General features: G+C 40.7%; 1 pseudogene; it reads right to left on the minus strand.

Annotated features, from left to right (window-relative positions):
• Positions 1-3,444: 3,444 nt before the first annotated feature.
• Positions 3,445-5,595, minus strand: LOC117713002 (zona pellucida sperm-binding protein 2 pseudogene; annotated as a pseudogene).
• Between the last annotated feature and the right edge of the window lie 2,620 nt (positions 5,596-8,215).

Here is an 8,215-nt window from a genome sequence, read left to right on the forward strand (position 1 = left end):
TGGTTCAATATTTGGAAATCCATCAATGTAATCCACTACATAAATAAACTCAAAGAGAAAAACCACATGGTCATCTCACTAGACGCTGAGAAAGCATTTGACAAAATTCAACATCCCTTCATGTTAAAAGTCTTGGAAAGATCAGGAATTCAAGGCCCATATCTAAACATAGTAAAAGCAATATACAGCAAGCCAGTAGCCAACATCAAACTAAATGGAGAGAAACTTGAAGCAATCCCACTAAGATCAGGGACTAGGCAAGGCTGCCCACTCTCACCTTACCTATTCAATATAGTACTGGAAGTCTTAGCTAGAGCAATTAGACAACAAAAGGAAGTCAAAGGGATACAGATAGGAAAGGAAGAAGTCAAAATTTCACTATTTGCAGATGATATGATAGTATACTTAAGTGAACCTAAAACTTCCACCAGAGAACTCCTAAACCTGATAAACAACTTTAGCAATGTGGCTGGATATAAAATCAACTCAAACAAATCAGTAGCCTTCCTCTATTCAAAGGATAAACAGGCAGAGAAAGAAATTAGGGAAATGACACCCTTCACAATAGCCACAAATAAAATAAATTATCTTGGAGTGAATCTAACCAAGCAAGTGAAAGATCTGTATGACAAGAACTTCAAGTCTCTGAAAAAAGAAATTGAAGAAGATCTCAGAAGATGGAAAGATCTCCCATGCTCCTGGATTGGCAGGATTAATTTAGTAAAAATGGCTATCCTGCCAAAAGCAATCTACAGATTCAATGCAATACCCATCAAAATTCCAAATCAATTCTTCATAGAGATAGAAAGAGCAATTTACAAATTCATTTGGAATAACAAAAAAACTAGGATAGTGAGAACTATTCTCAACAATAAAAGAACCTCTGGGGGAATCACCATTCCGGACCTCAAACTGTACTACAGAGCAGTAGTGATAAAAACTGCTTGGTATTGGTACAGAGACAGACAGGACGATCAATGGAACAGAATTGAAGACCCAGAAATGAATCCGCATACCTATGGTCACTTGATCTTTGACAAGGGAGCTAAATTCATCCAGTGGAAAAAGGACAGCATTTTCAACAAGTGGTGCTGGCTCAACTGGAGGTCAACATGTAGAAGAATGCAAATTAATCCATTCTTATCCCCTTGCACAAAGCTCAACTCCAAGTGGATAAAGGACCTTCACATAAAGCCAGGTACACTGAAACTATTAGAAGAAAAGTTGGGGAAGACCCTCTAATACCTAGGCACAGGGGAAAAGTTCCTGAACAGAACACCAATGGCTTATGCTCTAAGATCAAGAATCGACAAATGGGACCTCATCAAATTGCAAAGCTTCTGTAAGGCAAAGGACACTGTCAACAAGACAAAATGGCAACCAACAGATTGGGAAAAGATCATTACCAATCCTACATCCGATAGGGGGCTAATATCGAATATTTACAAAGAACTCAAGAAATTAGACGCCAAACAACAAAATAACCCCATTAAAAATGGGGTACAGATCTAAACAAAGAATTCTCAACTGAGGAAACTTGAATGGCCGAGAAGCACCTTAAGAAATGTGAAGTGTAAATGAAAGATCTAATAAAAAAAAAAAAAAAAAAATGAGGACCCAAGATGGAAAAAAAAAAAAAAAAAAAAAAAAAAAAAAAGAAATGCTCAACATCCTTAGTCATCAGGGAAATGCAAATCAAAACAACACTGAGATACCACCTCACACCAGTCAGAATGGCTAAGATAAAAAACTCAGGTGATAGTAGATGCTGGCGAGGATGTGAAGAAAGAGGAACACTCCTGCATTGTTGGTGGGGTTGCAAGCTGGTACAACCACTTTGGAAGTCAGTCTGGCGGTTCCTCAGAAAATTGGATATAGCACTACCTGAGGACCCATCTATACCACTTCTGGGCATATACCCAGAAAATGCCCCAACAAATAACAAAGACATATGCTCCACTATGTTCATAGCAGCCCTATTTATAATAGCCAGAAGCTGGAAAGAACCCAGATGCCCTTCAACAGAGGAATGGATACAAAAAATGTGGTACATTTACACAATGAATATTACTCAGCTATTAAAAATAATGAATTCGAGAAATTCTTAGGTAAATGGATGGAACTAGAAAATATCATCCTGAGTGAGGTAACCCAATCACAAAAGAACACACATGGTATTTACTCACTGATAAGTGGAGATTAGCCCAAAAATTTGAAACAACAAAGATTCATCTACCAGATGACATGAAGCTCATGAAGAAGAAAGAACAAGTGAGGATGCCTAGGTCTTTCTTAGAAGGAGTAACTAAATACCCAAGGGAGCAAATATGGAGACAAAGTGTGGGTCAGAATCTGAAGGGGGGGTTGTAGGGAGACCATTGCGTCTGGGTATTCATTCCATGGGCAGTCACCAAAAATAGACGCTGATAGGGATGTCAGGATGGGAAAGCTGACAGCAGCCTGATAAGGCTGTCTCCTTAGAGGTCTCTCAGAGTCGGACATACCCAGAGACAGATACCCACAGCTATCCATTAATCTGATCAAAGTTCCCAATGGAGGAGTTAGAGAGTAAATTGAAGGAACCGTGAACCATAAGAGCTGGTGGCCCCGTGAGGAGAGCAACAATACCAACCAGCCAGAGCTCCCCAGGGTCTAAACCACCAGCCTAGGAGCACATATAGAGAGACATATGACTCCAGTAGTATATGTAGGGGAGGATGGCCTTGTTGGACATAGGTGGGAGACAAGGTCAATGGTACCCTGAAGGCTGAGCACTGAGGGGGGGGGGAATCTGAGGGTGGGGAGGGGGGCGGGGGGGTAGGTGGATAAACACCTTCATAGAAGCAGGAGGAGGGGGGATGGGATAAGGGGTTCCTGGGTGGTGGGGGAAATATGGTAAGGGGATAAAAATTGAAATGTAAATATTATATCCAATAAAAGAGGGGAAAAAATAGAAAAGTGAGTAGAACCAACAATCTTAATAAAATGTCAGCCCTCTTAAAAAAAAACTATCTTGATACTAAAATTTATTTTGAGAATTGTATATTGCAGAATGATCAGCCTTGGTGTATCTACTCAACAAGCAAGCTGGGCAGACCTGCTCAAACCTCTGAGGTCCGGGAATTCCATCTGGAGGCAGCGAAGACACAGCATCAGAGGATTGTCAATTTGCTCTCCCCCCCCCCTCCTCTTCTAATATCTCAACGCCCATAATCAGCTTGAAGAAGCTAATGAAGAGTCAGCGCCCCTATTCCCTGGGCTTGGGGACTAAGGTGGTAAATGTTGGGATGTCTCTCTAGGGAAAAGTAGTGGTTTTGTCAGAATAGAGAGAATTAGCTAGGGTTTATTGCATAGCCATAACCTATTAGTAGAAATCTATATAATTAATATCAAGATGAAGATATAAATTCTTTTTTTTTTCAGCCTCTTTATTTGCAAGTCCAATCAGTAATTTAACCTTATAGTTCTTTTCTTACACAGGTAAGAGATGAAGCCTATAATGACCGCTGAGCCCACTAGTGCAGCCACAACCCCCAGTGTTTTAGAAGCAATATCCTTGGTAATCTCATAGCTGTTGGGGTCCATAACACCTTTGGATGAAGAGTCATCTGACAACAAGAGAATAGGTCCTGGAAGGCTAACCGTCACCGTGTCATCTTTGCTGGCCTCTCGTTTGCTCCTCAGTGGTGCAGGGCAAGTCACGGCACAGAGGGGAGTCAAGAGAGACTTGGTTACAGATCAAGGCACTGCAGTGGAAGTAGATCAGGCTGGAGAGCCCCCGTGTCTCTGACACAAAGGCAAAAGTCTTCACATCAAACCTCTGGTAGTGACCAGAATGGGCCGTGGAGGAGCCAGCTGGATGGAAAGTAGTGCGGTAGTTGTCCAGTTCGTATTCACAACCATCCATGACAATCTGCCACTGGGGGACAGAGGCCGGGTCCTCAGAAGAGGTTGCCCAGCAGTCATCCAAGACCAGCTTGATTTTGGGATCGTTCCTGTTCAAGACAATCACTTCCATGTAGATTGGCTGGCGGAGGTACCTCACTAGAGGGTACTCTTCCTTCCTGTAAGGCCATTGGTAGGATTTGTCTGGGTAGGTTTGTAGGACCAACAGCAATGGACCTGGTTTTACAGAGGCCACTGGAGAAGAATGGCTTTTGATATGGGCATTTAGTAGCATACTGTCTCTGACGTAATGACATCTCACTGTCATCCTGAACTCACTGTTTCTGAATATAATGTTGGATGGTGGGCTTTCCCAGAGAGCATGTATTTCATTCTCATAGATGACATTATCACCTTCAAATTTCTGTTTTGTTCCACATCCATTCAGAGGTATGCGAAACCTTGCAAGCCCCAGAGACTGAACCTTGAAAATAGGCTGGCAGGAGGAGTTTCCCACCAGGAGGGTCTCCAGGTTCAGTGCAGGTTTTGTTTGGTGGCTATAGACCTCAAAGTCCATAAACCCATCCTGTGTACACAGTTCATCTATGGAGACTGGTGATTCACAGTGGCACTCGGGGTCAATCACTGTGGATAGCATGTCCCCTTGGACGTAAAAGGTCAGCTTGAGTGAAGAGAAGTAGAAGTGGTAGAATGGACATTTCTCAGAGGGTTTTGTCTTCAAGAGAGATTTTCTGAAATGCAGTCTCAAGCCATTTGTTGCTTCTTTGTCAATCTCACTGGCATGCCATTGGTCCTCAGGGATGCTCCTTTGTCCAAAGTCCACAGACTTTAGCTTCCCAGGAAATTCTGGTATAGTGAGAGTCATGTGTGTAGCATTACAAGCCACAGAAAGATCTGGTGCACAGATAGCTCGCGAAGAGAAGGTGATCTTCTGCCCAAAAGTTGAGAACAAGAGCTCCAGCTGCACAGTATAGAGAAAGCTGCTCTCTTGCACATAGTGAGCTACTCCAGTAGCATTGGCTGGCACATGGAGGGTTATTTTCTGGCTGTCAATCAGAAGATTAAATCCTTGTACTATGGCATCTTTCAGGGGCAGAGTGTGGGCTCTTGTACCATTGCCAATCTTAATAATCCATCCCATCTCAGACACATTCTGATTTTCATCAGCAAGCCTAGAGAAAAGTAGTGGGGAAGAAAAAGATACGAGATCCTCCGTGCAGACAATTTCTGATTTCTCATGGGTCTCTGTTTGAATAGCTGGACAGAGGAAATGATGCATGTTGTCTTTATATCTTATATCAGCGCTGGTGTCCCCCACTCTGATGTTCACCTGGTATCCACCAATCACTTTTATAGTACAGGTCTCATAAGGGAACTTCAGGATGAACTTTTCCAAGTCCAGAGCATAAGTGCAGTTCACAATTTCATTACCAAAGGCATCCACCACAGAAGGATTCCATGTTTCCATGTCAAATCTGCTTGAAAATTCAACTCGCACTTCGTTTTTATCACAAATGAGAGTGCCTGGGAAGGCAGGACTCGCTGACCAAGGGAGGTTTAACGAGTTCACTGAAGTCACAAGGGTGAATAGGAGAGAAAGCAGCCTGTAGATGCTCCTGCCGCATGGAGGGCTTACGGACTCTTTCCTCTGCATCCTCGCCATGTTGGAAGAGACTGCCAGAGCACCCAGGTGAGGCTGTACAGGCGAAGATATAAATTCTTAAATGGCACCAATTTACTTTGTTTACAAATTTTAAGGTTTTCATTGGCATGAGCTTCTTAATGATATAAGAGTGAGACAAATATTGTTACTCTCATAGGCATTGTACCAGTATAACACATATAGGAATACAAAGCTTAGACTCAGTCCTTCTTTAACTCTTTTTAGCTGATTTGAGATGGTCAGCCTGTGAGTTAAGGGACTATAGAAAATTCATAACTTGGAGTTTATTATAAGGGTATTCTCTATGTTTTATGTAAAAATAGCTGAGTGGAGTTAACAGGCAACAGTCCAGATTACCTTACATGGATAGCTGGCTTTCAAAACATCAGAAATCCTTAGAATTGACATGACAAACATTTCAGTATTAATGTTCATTTTCATTAGAGACCTGTCTGCTCCGGACAGCTTCCTATGTTACATTCTAAGAAGAAATTGAGCATCCTTGGAGTTACTCCAGTTGTGGTGAGACAGCCACTAGGCAAGAATTGCCACTTTCCTTCTACAGACAAATTACTGTCCAGAAAAGGACACACTTGCAGAATAGTCGACTGATTATATCTGCCTAGACAGAGTAATCAGCCCTTAATAATTCTGCAGCACTAAGGTCTGTCAGAAGATCCTGGACCAGAAGGCAGAAGAACAGATGCTCCAACGTTTTGAAGTAGAGCGAGTGTCCAGGTGGTCAGAGGTCTCTATAAATTGGCTAAGTTTTAGAAACTACGATTTGTGCTTCCCACAATTATAGTTAACTCAGTCATTCTGGATTTCTGATGGGGTTGAAAACATATAGCTATTGACCTTAAGAGAAAAGATTTGAGTGGATGGTCGTCAGCTGACATTCATCCTAAAGCCAGGTTCAGAACTTAATGTTCTAGTTAGAATAGATGACAGAGGAGCTGGTTAGTCAACAAAAGGATGGACTGGGTATTAGGACTATCCTGTACCTCACTGGTACAAATTGGCATAATTATGCTCTAATTGTATTTTGAGAGAAAAGTTTCATTTTAACAGGAAGGGTGATGTGTAGGAGGAGATAAGGTAGGAGGAGTACTGAGAGGAAGAAAAGGAGTAAGAAGAGGAGAAGAAGAAGGAGAGGAGAAGCCAAGTGATGAAAGAGAGAAAGAGGGGGGAGACAGGGAGGCAGATATTCATGTATCTCCACCAGTCAAAGATAGTTGTTATATCTAAGTCAGTCAGTGGGTTACACCTCTGATTGAACAATTCCAAACTTATAAAGCCTATGATTAACATTCTTTTTAAAAAAATGTATAAATGCAAAAAGGAAAAGGGGGCATGGGATATGGGTTTCCTAAGGTGGTGTGTGTGGGGGAATGGGGATAGGGGATGCCATCTGAAGTGTAAATAAAATATCCAATAAAAAAAATTGAAAAAAAAAAGAGAGAGAGTAGGGCTGCAGGGGCAGGAGACTCGAAGAATGGAGACAAGACAGGGTGTTCTCAAGTCTCTTACCAAGTCTTTAGTCTCCTTTATTGAGTCTCTCTTTTATTTTCTCAAGTCTCCCTTCTTGAACGGAATTCTGAGGTATTTATATACACATGCAGGAGAACACAGGTGAAAACATTTTACCACGTGCACCATACAGCTGAGGTCACTAAACAGCAAAGCAAGCTATGTGGGATAAACAATATACTTATCAGAGTGTGCTTCAGCTGTTATAGGCTTTTGACAACCAAGTCTTTCATCAGGGTATATGGTTCCAGATGGCTGCAAAGTTGATCTAGCCGTTTTCTACTAAAGTCGGCTCCCAACATTTTGGGAATTGAGTAATACTGATATCTAGTTTTCAGTTTATACTTTTAGAATATTTATTCTCTTATGTCTAAGTTAACATGTATTATCAGTAATTATAAAGCAGTGGAGTCTCTAATTTAAAGACTAGTATATTTTCATTGAGTATTCCTTTACATAATAATAAAAATCCCTTCATTTTGTTTCCATTTATTTCTGCTTGTATTCACTAAAGAAAAGGGTTTTCTCTTATACTTCTAAAAAAAACACATGGGTTAAGAACATCCTTGGTGAAAATTAAAAAAAAAACTGTTAAACTGAATGATAATCTCATTAAAATGAAGAAAAATTTATATCTAAAATGCATACAAAATAGTGTTTCAATAAAACGTTAATAATTCTATCCAATACATACGCATTTCAAAGAAATTTTATATGCTACTCATGGTGGAAAAAAATTTACAGCATAGATGCAATAGGTGCTTTCCCGTCTCAGCTACTAATATGAGTGTAGATTTATAGTTTCTGCTGGTCATTGGGGAAGGATTTATGGAGAGATAGCCATCAGTAGATTTTCCATATTTCAGGAGATGTAACATGTATATACGAAAAGAACTAAATATATTTGATGAGTTAGGGAGAAAAGTTTGAAGTTATTAATGTATGGGAACATGTTACAGGTGTGTGTGAGAAGTTAGAGTGGTGAAGTGAGGGATAGAGATGATCATATTTAATGGTATAAAGGTTTCAGATGCAATTTTAAAAATTAAAGACTATAGATAGGTAAACAGATAACTAATTGGGGGACATGCACTGTGTGAAAAGAAGCTTTGGAAG

The sequence above is a fragment of the Arvicanthis niloticus genome, chromosome 7 (genome assembly GCF_011762505.2).
Source record: "Arvicanthis niloticus isolate mArvNil1 chromosome 7, mArvNil1.pat.X, whole genome shotgun sequence".
In the NCBI taxonomy this organism is placed as follows: Eukaryota; Metazoa; Chordata; class Mammalia; order Rodentia; family Muridae; genus Arvicanthis; species Arvicanthis niloticus.